The 15,023-nt window shown below is 34.9% G+C and overlaps 1 pseudogene; it reads right to left on the minus strand.

Annotated features, from left to right (window-relative positions):
- Positions 1-1,078: 1,078 nt before the first annotated feature.
- LOC143386398 (jupiter microtubule associated homolog 1 pseudogene) lies at positions 1,079-1,439 on the minus strand (annotated as a pseudogene).
- Positions 1,440-15,023: the final 13,584 nt, after the last annotated feature.

Here is a 15,023-nt window from a genome sequence, read left to right on the forward strand (position 1 = left end):
TACACCGTTCAAGGGCACACTCCCAGTGACTGACCTTCTCCAGACATAATCTATTTGCCTACGGTTAATAACCCGTTCATTCAAACCAGGAGGGACTGATTAGGTTACAGCACTCACAATTCAGTATTTCACCTCTTAATATTCCTGCATTAACAGGAGCTTTTGGGAACAACTCATTTATAAACCATTATAAGGAGCTAAGTTTTCAAAGTAAGAACCTAGAAGATAAAAAAATAAAGAAGAACCAAAAAGAGAAGGGTAAATATAATTACTCTTCTTATATTCAAAAATAAAACATTAAATATATAAAAATTTTAAAAATTGAATTCACAAGGACAACAGTAGAACAAATTGACTCTTCTAAAACAAACACGAATACCTACACACACACACACCATGCACAAGATTAACACAAAGAAGAAAAAGGTTAAGAAGAGATATAGTCTAGATTAAACATAAGTTAAAACCAGTAAAATATCACTACTATCGAAATTTTAGACCAAAACTTTGAAATTTTATACAAAACAACAGTTGTCTCTAAGGACCAATTATGCAAATTGTCTCAAAGAAAATAGAAAATCTCAGTTGTTATTAACAAATGGATTTAGTTATTAAAAATTTACCATAATAGGATGACCAGCTCAAGAATTTTATTATTTAGATCCACCGAACACTCCAAGTACAGACAATTCAAATTTTATATAAAGTCTCATTTTTTTAAATTTATTTTTTAGGTGTAGATGGACACAACACAATGCCTTTATTTTTATGTTGTGCTGAAGATCGAACCCCTGGGTCCCATCCTTGCTAGGCGAGTGCTCTACTGCTGAGCCACAATCCCAGCCCAAAAAGTCTCATTTTTTAAGTGCATATTTTTAATAAAACAAATTCAAAATATACAGAGTCAGGCTCAAGTTGGGCATTCACAAGCATGAAGAAAACAAACAAAATGACAAAGTTCAGGGTAGTTAGTGAACTCAAGACCAGGCTGGACTTACTGCCAGGAGGGTTTCTCCTGGGTGATATAGGCACAGGGACCATGGGCCTGAGCACTGGCCAAGCAGGCAAGTGGTTTTCTTCACTCTGCCCCAGGCTGCCTTTCAGGTCTGTGTCCCCATTTTTATGAATGTCACCTTCTCCCTTCAGATCTAAGAAGTTTCCACCTCTTGCTTTCGAAGAATTTCTTCTCTTTCATCAAGATGATTCCAAATCTTTGCTTCCACCACTATCTTTGGCACCTGCCAACTTGGCCCAAGAAGGGGGATTTCTTCAGGTGTTCCAAAGATGCCAGAGGCCATTTCATTCTTTCTCATGGATGATTCTGTTGGTTCATCAAATCCTAAGGAGGAATTGGATACACCAGCAAAAGGAGGCTGCAAATCCCAGAAGCTATTCCTGATCTGAGGGTCAAGACCCTTGAAGGTGTTGGTGTTGGTCATGGCCTCAGGGAGCGAGGTAGGCTGGTGCAAGGCAGACTGCTAAAATCGATGGTTACAAGTGGCTCGGAGGAGCTCCAGACCCACAACTGGTCACCACTACATGAGCCTCCACCCAGAAAGTTTCTTATAATGTTAGATTTTTACTTACCCTCTTTTCAAGCATATCCACTTTTAGAATTCTCTTAATTTCATAAGAGAAATTGAAATATATAGTCATATAAAATATTCTACTCATATCAATCAATTTTACAAATTGGATGGATTTAGGAAAAAAAAAAGAATGAAGAACCATGGGGATTGCAGGACAGTGAATTTTAAATTAAAAATATTTATTCATGAAAGATAAAATAATTTACATAAAACTAAGAAATATATAGTGAATGATTCTCATTCATTTACTCTAGGACTTGCATTCATTTAATTATTAAAACAATATAAAATGATTTTTAAGAGTCACAAATATCTACCGCATGAGCATTCCTGAGAAATAAGTGACATCAGCTCTGTGGACAATACCAACTACTTCTCTATGGCCAACATTGTCTAATTTATCTACATTTATATTAAAATGTAAATAAAATGGAGATGAGTATGTATTTCTTTTAACAAAAAAATCTCCATATATAAAAATCAATTCCCAGTAAATTCAGATTTATGATACCCATTAATGACTCATATTTTATTGACAGTACATCCATTTTCTTAGGCATTAATTAAAAAGTAACTTCAAAATTTGCCCATTAAAGAATTCTTTAATGTATATGGCTTAATGTAATGCTTTCTACCTTAAAATATTAGATTGGATTTCAAGAACATACAAATTACATGACATTACACATTTGCATTGAGCACTTTTGAGCACTTAAATAGTGTTTTAGATATTGGGATGTTTATTTAAATATGCTGCCCAAATTTTGTGGTCTCAGGAATTTCAATTATAGTTGGAAAGTTAAAAATAAATTCATATATTGATAAGGGCTTCCAAAAATATAAAGCACATGAGTATTTCTCAAATTCTCTAAAGTCTGTGAATTCTGCCAATTCTCTGAAGTGGGTTCTAATAACTGATTTTCAATCAGAAAACAGAAACTCAGAGCCATTAAATTACAGGATTATTTTGGATTCTGACTGATTGATTTTGTTCTTACCCCTCTTTATGAACATGCCAATCTCCAATAGGTTGTTCTACATATTTATACCAACCAATTAGCCATTTTAATTTTCTATTTTCTGTATGTTTGTTTACTTGATTTGGGGTTCTATGATTTGTGAAAGTAAACTAGACATCAATAAATTAGACATCTGACTTCTCACTTTTTTTTTACTTTTTTACTTTATTTTTACTTTTTCATTACAGATTTTCTTGAACTTTTATATATTATTAATCACCTATCAAAAGTTAACTTTGGAAAATATAGCAATAAAAAGTGTCAACTTAGATTTTAAAATTGATTTATCATTGATATAGGTAATTGTCCATAGTGTCTTAGAAATGGCTAATGTATATAGCAAAATACTGTGTGAAGTGTCAATCTATCATGTCAAAACTCCTTATATAAAAATGGTGGTTCAAATACAATCAAGAAGTAATTATATATGGTTGGGGTTTTAGCTCCAGAAACCGCCCCTCCCACAAAACTTATATGATACTTATTACCTCCATTCAGGTATCTTATAATACAGAGATAGAAGCACATGAAAAGGTAAATAATAAGGAGATAAAACTGAATTTTAAAATGAAAGAATATTTTATAAGGTCATACCTAATTAGATGTATTTTTATATAAAAGTAAAGTTTTTTGTTCAAAGAGAGTGTAATCACTATAAATTGAAATGTTCTATGCAGCTTTTATAATGGAGAGTCAAGTCCCAGATTGGCTTTAAAAATTGTTTATGTTTTTGTTCATCTTACTTTTGGTATTGATTAGCATTAGAGTAAAGAACATAAGCTTCATTTAGCTGGGTTGAAAGAGAATCCAACAAAATGGTAGGACTTTCAGTGCCATTGGCAGTTAGGAGAACCCACAGCAATGTGAAGAAGTGGGTACCACAATAGAGAGGAGCCCTCATCATTGCTGAGATGGAAGAAAGGAAAAAACGGGAAATCTTACTGGATCTCTCAGAGAGCTGTAGTCATGTATGAAAGTTTGACCTTACATAAAGAAAGAGCAGTTGTCAAACCACTAGACCAGAGGAAAGGAGAAGAAGAGAGCCATAGCCCACACTTCACCCACTGCATACCCTGCCTTCTCTAGCAGTATTCCTCATTGCCTCAACACACCTGGAAGTCAAATGGCTAAGAAGAACAAGCACTGCTTTCTGGTTAACCCTGCAGTGCACATTCACAATCAAGAGAAGAAGAGAATGGACTGAATGAGAACAAATAATCAGCCCAGTTTCCATGGTCAAAGAGATTCCAAATTTATTCCCAGCCTAGAGGGAGGGAGGTGAGGAGAGCAGAGGAATGGTAAATCCCCAGGACTCACGCAGGAAGGGAAAGCAACTGAGATAAACATTGAGTCGACAGAAAACCTGACCACAGATCTTGGAGGCAGAGTGGGATTGCATACAGCACGGAGTTTCATCAGAAACTCCCAGATCATCAGGAGTTAAGCACATGAGTTTGCATTGACACACAGAGGGTTAAGTCTAGCTAAGTCCAAGTCATGAGCAGGCGACCCATTTTGCCATCCACCTTGCTGTTGTTTTGTTTGCGTTTTACTTTTTGATTTTTATATTTACTCACTTCTGCTCACTCTTGTTTCAATTTGTTTGTTTGTTTCTTTCTTTTTTTTTTTACTCTTCAACTACTGTTCTACTTGTCTTTTCAACCTCCCGTCCAGCTTTTAAAATTCTCTTTCTTCTTCAAGCCTACTTTAAGTGCTGCTCTTAGGTAAAACCAGTTTTATTGCTTTCTTTTGGTCTCCCGCCCACAATGATTTTCCTGAGCTTCAATTGCACTGCTAGGATGAACCACACAATTTAGTACTGATTGATTTCTAAATGTTCATAAGTGTTCATCTTACTTCACTTCGGGATTGAAAATAAAGACATAATTTTCCTCTTAAATTTCGATATACCCTTTATTCCACAGCATAAATCAGAATTCAAGCAGCATAATATAGTTAAGTATGTATTCTTACAAAATCACACATTTAATTTAATTTTGTCCTTAATTTCTTCTAGTTAAGGGTACAGTCTGATACTAAACTAGATTTTTGCAGTTGTATCAGAGTTCAGGCAGGGAACATACTTCAACTCAACTCAAGGGGTGCTAAGGAAAGAGGGAGCGAGAAACTTCAGGAGCGATTGCTACTACAAGGTGCAGAGGAGAAAGAGAAGAAAGAAGCCATGCTACTAAGAAGCACTAAGGGTTGGAGGCTGAAGGAGGAAAAAGGTCCTATGGAAGTCCTGTAGGTTGTGGGTGGCAATAACTAAAACCTCAAGAATGTGAGACAAGGATAGGAGATAGAAGTCGCTAAACTGTCTTTCCTCCTTCTCTTTTATTTTCTGGCACCTTCCATTGACCCAAACAGAAGCCAGAAGAGATGCCTCCTCCAGACACAGGACCCAGGGGTCTGTTGTAGTGGACACAGAGCAGAGAACAGGACAGAAAGGGGTAGTGCAAGGTCCATGAAAACTGACAACTAATTTATTTTTTGAAATTAAGTACACCTTCTACTTTTCTCTTTCTCTGTCCTGAAAGCGATTACAGCATTTCTTCCTAGAAAATAAGCTACAAGTCAAATCTACTTTCAGAGTGTTTAAGATTTCATTTTACAATAACATCTTTACAAAGGACACACTATGGTTTCCATAGATGGAATATCTCAAGTGATAAGCTAAATCTAGAAAGGTTCACACAAGAGGTAATGTTCATTTTGTGTTTTAGTTCTGCTTGAAAGTGATGTTAAACCATCAGTGGTTGACCATTTGCATATCTGATAGATAAAGTCCAACCCAAGTTCAGCTAAAACTGATAGCATCCTTTCTAGCCAAGGTTTTTCAAAATAGTAACAAGCAAACTATACAAGCTGCAGATCATACACTAGCCAATGACTTGTGCTCTAATCACTGATAGAAAATGAGTTCAAAGAAAGAAATTTAAAGGGTTACAAAAAGCAGGCATCTAGAATGAAAATCACATATCCTGATCTACTGCAGTTTACTTCCAATCACATTTGTCTCCTTCAATTATTTTTGTTGGACTCTTTCAGATTTTGTGTTGTTCCAACTTTCTTAGATTCCCACATTTCTGTTTCCAGTGATAAGTCCATTATTTGACTTGTCCAGGAGATGACTTTTGTAAGACAAATAATTAAACTAAATCAATTTTCTAAAGAACTCACATTGCATATAAAACAAGAGAAAGCATTGCTTAATCAGGCATGGTGAATTGCAAATGGCACAGCCTGCCCCCATCTCAAGAAGATATGTCCAAAAATAAACATACCAAACAAAACTACCCAAACATTACCTTATCTATAACTACTGTTTCCAGTTCCTCTCAACTCTTCCAGTCAGTGATTTTTCTACTTTTGCACTTTCAGCTAATCCCGTCAGAAAGTGTAACCATCAGTCAGCATGGATCAAGAACACCATGGAGGATACCAGATGGTGAGAAATACCTGTGAAACACACGCAAAACATTGAGATGGTAAGTGGAAATTATTCTCTTCACTTGCCATGCTAAGTTTTTTGACTAGCTATTTTATGAGGAGATAATTAAAGTTCTTTTAAGAACATAATTTCTGCTACAGTTCTCATTTAGAAACATGAATTGAGTTTTTATAAACTAAGCATTTCCCCTTTATAATGTACTGAGTAAAATGACCGTTCAAATATTTTTTTACATCAGCATTTCCCCAAATGCATTCAGCAGAACTTATTTAGAGAGATGTAATTAGTGTTGACTAAAAACAGAAGCCTTTAAAAGAAATTTTGGGAATTGCTAGGTCCTCTAAATTGCTGAAGTGCATTATAGATTCCTAAAACGGGTAAAATACAAAATGCTTTGGTCAAGAGATTATTTTTCCCCCAAGATTTTCTAAGTACTAGTATTCTGAGTGAAATGCCTTTAAGGAAGTCTGTTCAAATGGCTATACATTTCAATTTTTTCCTAAATATTGTAATAAATTTCTGAAGCAAAGAATGGGCAAAATAGAGAAAATAACATTTATTTTTTATTTCATTTTATTTATATATATTTTAGTTGTTGATAGACCTTTTTATTTATTTATATATGATGTTGAGAATTGAACCCAGTGCCTCACACATGCCAGGCAAGTGCGCTACTGCTGAGCCCCAGCCCCAGCCCAGAGAAAATGACATTTACTACAAAAATGTTGCTTTAAGATAATTCATTCTGTCTGGTTATATGAGTGATATTTTCAATTAAAATTACCATTTCTGTTTGCACTCTATATTATAATTTTATAAAATTGTATTTATCAACTACCAATGCATTTAATTGCTTCTACATTTAAATTTGAGAGTAGACACATATTTTATATACCTATGTATATATACACATATGCATTACATCTATATAAATATATACACATTTAAAATTAATTTTTCTTCTTTTTATTACTGTAAATATCATTTTGCTTAGGCAATGCAATCAATGTGGATAAAATTTCTCATCCTAAAATTTCAGTTTCTTAGCAACCACTTAATGAAAGACTTGGTATCCATTGAGAGTTACATCAATAGCTTAAGGTTTCAAAAATAAAGAACTGATAATGCATGATAAATGTTATTAAAATGTCTTTTATAATGGAATGATTAATCTAGAAGACAAGCAAATCTTTTGTCATGAAGAGATTATAATCTTTCCTGAAGTTGATTTATTTCTGATTCAGTGCTGCTTCATATTTGATAATGCCAAATCCAAACATTTTTGGGAAAAAACATTTTTTGTTTCATTCATAGCTGTTACAATTGCTAATCCTTGCTGTATTTTAAGATCATAAAATTTGAAGACCCAATCCTGAGGGCTTATATTTGGAATTTACTTAGCTTTGCATTGAAGAATTAGATGGAAATTGGGTTAGAAACAGTTTGTTGGTTAGAATATTCAACCAAATTTACTATAGTGGAGAGGAACAAATAATATATTTTCACCCAGGACTTCCCAAAATAAAAGGAATTAATAATCAATTTAACAGTAGAGACAAAACATGACTGTGAATTCCTGAGTATCCGAAAAATAGGAAAAAGGAAATGAGAAAATAATCCCCGGGAGCTGGTGGTGTAGAGCACTGTCCTAGCATGTATGAATCTCTGGGTTCAATACCATGTGTGCATGCGCACACACATGCAATCTACAATATAGATCCCTGCCTTTCTATCAATATTTTCAAAAATTTTGTTGCTAACCGATGAATCATAAGGATATTCTCTATCTGGGTAGAGTATTACTCAGTGAGGTTGGTAAAAAATTTTTCTCTTTGTACATTTTTTAGAAACTTTTAAGAAGATTCCTCCTCTATCATAAAATTGCTAATTCCAAGAAATCACTTTTTCCTCTGTTGCTATTGCCTTGATAAGAATTGAGTCCTTGATTACTACCTTCATCTATTTATCCCCAAAATATTACCCTTGAACATGTAAAACCACAGGACTGCTTTAGAGAAATCAAAACAATGATAGAACAATGTGGTAAAATGGCTATTCTCCCCCCAATAACTATTCTCTCCTTTTTTAAAAAAATTTAATCTAGGCTGAATACCACTCAGAATAAAGATTATATTTCTAGTCTCTTTGCAGCTACATATGGCCTTGTGACTAAATCCAAAAATACTAAATATAATGTGTTTTATAATCAAAAGTACATCATGTCTGTGTATAGTATATCTTCTAAGACAGTTTGTGTGCACACAGTGCTCCTCTTCTCCATCATTTTCTTCATCTTTTTCTTTAAGATGCAAATACTGCTGTCTTGAATCATAATGACAAGGCTACACTATGGAGATGATGAGCCTGGTTGTTTATATGGGAAAGTAGCAAAACCTCCGATTATAAAAGCTGGATTGTAATTTACCTTTGCAAATTGTGGAAAAAACTTTTAGTCCAGTGCTACCTGCTATAACATGGAAACTAGACATTTTACTGACTCAGAGAAAATGGGAAGAAATGTTCAGAAAATGTTACTGCTTTCAACAAATTAGAGAGAGATGAACTCATTAGAGCTGCCCTGTTTCCAAGGATAGAAAGGGGATTTGGTGTGTTATTGAAAGCATTTTTGAACATGGCCAGGGACCTACATCTATAGAAGATACTATAAATTGGTTCCCTGAAGGTTTGAAAAAGTCAACTGTATACCCAAAACCAAATTCTAGGAGAAGGCAAAGTTAGCAAAAGATCTAATGATATCCTTTCTCACAAAAACCATAAGCCTAATGGCAGAGTTATATCAAAGGTGTTGTCTTTGTATCTGGTTTAGTCATTTTATCCTGCTGTAAAACAATACTGAAGACTAGATAATTTATAAAAAATAAAAGTTTATTTGGCTTAAGGTTCTGGAGGCTGGGAAGTCTAGGCTAGAAATCTAGAATACAAGAGAGACCCAATTTTATAACACATCTATTTTTGCAAAAATTAATCTATTTCATTCTAATCTAATCCATTCTTGAAGGAAGAACCTTCATGCCCTCGTCACCTCTTAAAGACCAGCTTTGTAGCACTCTTACAATGTCCATTAAATTTCAAGACCAGCTGGGCACGGTGGCACACACCTGTAATTCCAGTGTCTCAGGAGACTGAGGCAGGAGGATCTCAAGTTCAAAGCCAGTTTCAGCAAAAGCAAGGCACTAAGCAACTCAGTGAGACCCTGCCTCTAAATGAAATACAAAATAAGGCTGAAAATGTGGCTTAGTGGTGGAGTGCCCCTGAGTTCAATCCCTGATACCAAAATTGAATTAAAGTTTCTTAAAAAAAAAAAAAAAAAACATTTCACCAACTATTATGAAGGGGAAATTCAAACCACACAGCATCATCTATAACATTGATTGAAATAGTGTCAACATAACCAGCACTATGAGAGAATTAAGAATAGCCAAAGTTCTTTACATAAGAGACCAGACAACTGAGGCTTAAAAAATTAGGTCGAATCAATCTTTTCTGCTAAGGACAAAATTGACTAGAAAAAAATAAATAGGTTTACGGAGTTATTGAATCAATTGTATTGCTACAGAAAACATGAATCAGACAGGATTGCAATTTACTAATTTTTAATAAATTGTCTACCTAAGAGAACTCTCAGGATCCTTAAATCTGCACCAACACAAGGTGGGCTCTTAAATATATATGGTCCTGTGTTGGGGATGCAGGTCAGTGACAAACCACTTACCTAGGATAGGCAAGACCCTGGATCTATTTCCAGGACCACACACACAAAAAAAATTTGTAGTCCCCACAAAGGATGTATTTCCTTATGCCCATTACAGTCACCTCTATGGGCAATAAAGAATAATGAATACACTCTCAGAGCATATAGAAGGTGCTCAGGGAACAATGAAAGGGGGGATTCTTCACACAAGACACAATCAGGAAATGATAGATTTGCTAATAAAGAGATATGCATTTCAGCCAAAGTTGGGAGTATTCATTATCCTTAACTAATAAATGATATTATTACTATGGCCTTGTAATTACTATGGTTTAATGTATTTTCCTGCTTCTGTTGCACCATTGTGTGTATGCACTTGATAGAAAAGAGTGTGCAATACAGTGAGGGATGCTGTACTTCAAACTGGCTACAGAAGAGAAGCTAAAGTAGAATTTAGGAATTTCTTTTTTTTTTAATTTCTTTCTTTCTTTTTTTTTTTTTTTTTTTGGTACTAGGGATTGAACCCAGGGGCATTTAAGCACTGAGCCACATCCCCAGCCCTGTTTATTTTTTATGTTGAGAAAGGGTCTCACTATGTTGCTTAGGGGCTCACTGAGTTCTTTAGGCTGGCCTTGAACTTGGGATTTTCCTATCTCAGCTTCCAGAGTGCTGGGATTGCAGGCATGCACCTCTGCGCCTGCGTAGGACTTTCACTCTTGAAGAGCATGCGTCCTTATATTTTTTGTAATAGAATTTACAGCAGGGCACACTTCTCAGTTTCCTTTTTCAGTAGGTGAGTTTTTATAATTAAGTTTAAGTGAACAGGATGAAAGCAGATAGAATTTCTGCCCTTAGGAGTCAGGTTTTGTTGTGGTGGTGGTTAGATTTTAACAGTATTATTAAGGTATCATTGATATCTAAGGAACTATACATAATTATGGTACACAATTTGATGAGTTTAGACATGATGCAAACAGTTGTGGTACCATAACCATAATCAAGGTAATAGACATATCCATCACCTCTGAAACTGTCCTTCCATCTGCTTTTGTTTGGGATGTGTATGTGACTTGTGTGGTGTATGTGTGTACCTGTAAGAAAACTTGAGATATATGATCAACAAATTTTGAAGTGCCTAATAAAGTATTGTAAACTACAAGAACCATGGACACTTTTTTCCACAAGTGTTCTCTACAGCTCATTTATTTAGCATCACTGACGCTCTACATCCATTCAACAATAGCTTCCAATTTTGCCCAGTGCACAGTTTAGAAAACACCATTGTTACCTGCTTCTGTGAGTTAGACTAATTTACATAGCTCTTATCAGTGGAACATGCAAGAATGTCCTTTAATCACTAACATTTTACTTAGCATGAGGTCCTCCAAGTTCAACCATGTTGTTGCAAATGGCAGGATTTCCTTCATTTTTTAAGGTTGAATAAGAGACATCTTCACTCTCTTGTTCATTGTTTCATTGATCACAATAGTCAGGACAAAGAAACAAAACAAGTGTCCATCAGTATAAGCCACAGAAAAATCAAAATAAGAAACCAAGATCTATGATATTATGGCATAAAATATTTATTAATCATATTTTGTACAAAGAAGAAGTAAATTTTTAACTTGTTGACATCATTGCCACCTTGACTTTCTTGTCAATTGCAGACAAAAGTAATACAATTACACCTAACTACTTTAACCTGAAAATTTAGCTAATATAAATCAAAGGTGATTTCAATAGCTCTATTCACTTCTCCAAGTAAAACATATCTCAAATAACACAATATTAATTATGAAAACAGCTTGAGTTTTTATTTTTCCAAGTATAAACAGATTTAAGAGTTTGTAATACTAAGAATTCCCCAGAGTAACAAAAACAGTAGGAGATATACAAATATAAGAGAGGACATTGGATCAGCTCTCACAATCACAGAAGTTGAAAAACTCCACAATGACCATCTATAGGCTGCCAAGCCAGGGAAACTGCTGGCTGCTCAGCCCAAGAAACTGGAAGCATGAAAACAAGAGATAGAGGACAATAATGCAGCCCCAGTATGAGGTGAGGGCCTGAAAGCCCCTAAAGAGCTGGTGGTTCAAGTCCTCACTCAAAGGCAGAAGAACCTGGAGTCCAATGTTCAGGGGCAATGAAGGCAGAAAACCCAGCCTACTCAAGAGGTCTTTTCCCTTCTGTGTCTTCAGTCTATCTAGATCCTCTCTGATAGTACCATTCAAACTCAGAGTGGATCTCCTCTACTCAGTTCATCCATCCACACATCAGTTTTCCCTGGATGCACCTCCTCCCACACACAGAAGGGTGCTTTACTAAATTTCTAGGACTCCTTTAATCTAGTCAAGTTGACAACTAAATGAATCACTGGAGATGAATGATGTAGTCACAGGCAGATCATGATCCTATCCATTGATTTATGTTCCTTTACTGTGTTGGCATTGTTTACTCGTCTTTGTACTTCATGGTTACAAGAAGGCTACCTCAGTTCTATAAATCATAACCTACTGGCAGGAAAATGGAAGGCACAAAGAAATTACTTTGATCAGGAAATTAGCAAGCAACATACTTTCTGCGGTGTCTCACTATGCTAAACAGGGTGTCATCATCCTTCTACGATGTACAGGAACTGGGAAGGTCCAGCTTTCTTGGTTCCATAGTGGGATTGTTGAGGAAGAAGGAGCTTGGGAGTGTTGATTATCACTCTGTGCTCATTTGTTTGCAATACACTCATTCTTCAAATAAAAGAGAATAGGGATGCATGTACTATAGACTTTGCTCAGAAATATTTATGATGTAAAATAACTTATTAAAGAAATAACATATCCAAAGAATGTGATATTCATTAGTTAAATGCACAAAAATAAAATATTGAGAGTGAAAATAAGTGATTTCATAATTTAAACATAAATCATTATAGAAATATATGAAAATTCAAATAAAGTGGCACTTTACAATAATGGATGGTTCATTTATGAGAAACAAAAATAAATATAACCTAAAAGTATATGTAATAGTCACATCAATTATATCAAAGCATTACTGATATTTTCAGTGGTGGTTATGGACAGATGAATTTCAGGTAGATTTTAAGCTGTAGCAACATATTTATTTTTGTTTTCCTATAAGATCAAATGTCATAAATATGCAAGCCTCTTCAATGGTACTCATGTGTTGATGCATAAGATTGTTTTCTAAGGAAATGTTTTCCATTATTGGCTATTCATTGAATGTTAAGAAATTCACTCTTCCTTATCTTATTTAAAAGATCAAAGGCATGTATTTTTTTTTCCTGGTTAGACTGAATATATTCTGAGTTGGTTTGGCAAGCACGAGATATTTTATGGATATAAGAAAAACTCATGAAAACTTAAAATGCTCTAGGTTTACTTTTATTGAAACTTTATATTTATTAATTTTGTTTAGAAAATTTGAAAAATAAAAACTTTAGTAAACATAATTTTGATGGTAGTAGTTTCCTGTTATGGGCCTAGAGATGGTAGTTAAAATATCCTAGTGCAATCATTACCTATTAAGAGTTAATAAGGGTTTTGGCACATAAGACACGTAGAATAGAAAAATAACTGGTGTACAAACAAGTTGCTTATACTTTTATTTTCATGCCAGATGCCCTCTCTTTACTTTTATCTTTATGATGGTGTTTATAATTTGGGAATGTATAAATGTCAGATATGAGCTTCCATCGAAAGTGATTTCTCATAATTTGACTTGACTTTGAAATTTTTATTGAATGGGATCGAAAGTGAAGTCTTGGCTGTGGGGGGAAAAAAGCAAGGGTTTTAGTCAGCTTTTTCACTGTGGCAATTAAAAGACCTGACCAGAACCACTGTAGCCGAAGAAAGGTTTATTTAGGGGATCACAGTTTCAGAAGTCACAATCCATAGATAGCAGGTTCTGTTCCTTGGGGTTTCAGGTGAGGCATGACATCATGGAGGAAGAGTGTGGCAGAAGGAAGCAGCTGACATGATGATCAGAAGGCAGAGAAAGATCTCCACTTGCCATATTCAAATATATACCCTAAAGTCATGCCGCCAATTCCCACTTCCTACCATTTCAGTTACCACTCACTTAATCACTATCAGGTGATTAAATCACTAATTGGGTTAAGACTCTCAGACCCTAATCATTTCTCCTTTGAACCTTCTTGCATTGACTCACGTGTCGGCTTTTAGGGGACACCTCATATCCAAACCATAACAATGAGTATTATTTCTTCTTGCCTGCATCTTTTTCTCTGGTAGCTCAAGAGAGAACCGAGGGATTCTGCCAACAGTGAGGAGTAAGCCCAACACTAGGTATTCATAAAATATCACTTGATTATCTTCACTGACTAAATTCCAAATATTATTCTGCAAATAAGTTATTTAAAATGGCTAGAAAAAAAGACAGGGAAAATTGTTTTGTCTTCTTTCCTTTCTTTTGTATTTTCATCTGGTAAAAGGAGCCAAACTCATACCAAAATGACAAATATTAATTATTTCCCTCCTACACCTTTGGAGCAATGAAACTGAAAAGATCCAAGACCCTAACTGGATTACTCTCCTCATGCTATTAAATATTGAAGATGCTAAATGGAGATTCTGCATTTCCACTGCTACAACATTCCCCAGAAGGGAGGTAGAGAATGAAATGAGGGGACAAAGGGAGAAGGAAAAAACAGTTTGCTTGTGGGTACTTTTCACTTGCAATTGTGCTTGTCTCAAGAAATCTTAAATGACCAAATAACTTACTTTTTAGAAAAAAAAAGAAACCTGCATAAAAATAACAACATGAAATAGCACAAAATGATTGAATTTTGCATTTGCAGATACCTTTACTTTAGCAAGGAAAAAAGAGCATTTGTAAAGTTCTCTAATAAATATGTTTAAAAAAAAACTAACATACTGAGAGTCACACTGTCCAACAATTGTCTGTTGGGCGTACTCAATCCAAGGCTCCTTTCAAACGATTTCAGCTAAGGTAAGAGAGGTTTAGCTTTTGCTCTTCTATCAGGTTATTAATAGGAGATGGCTAGCACCATCTAGCTGCAACATATAAAAAAAATATTAACCTTGGACTTTGGGGGCAATAAAGATACTGGAGTAGTACAAAGAAACTTGGGAGGACAATAGCATTATCATAGGAGTGTGATGTGTGCACACACATGCACACACACACACAAAGCTAGCTTGAATTTTACCATGGAAGTTTTGTTGCTTTAAATTTTTTAAAAGCATTAAGTA

Source organism: Callospermophilus lateralis, unplaced genomic scaffold, assembly GCF_048772815.1.
Source record: "Callospermophilus lateralis isolate mCalLat2 unplaced genomic scaffold, mCalLat2.hap1 Scaffold_63, whole genome shotgun sequence".
Taxonomy (NCBI): Eukaryota; Metazoa; Chordata; class Mammalia; order Rodentia; family Sciuridae; genus Callospermophilus; species Callospermophilus lateralis.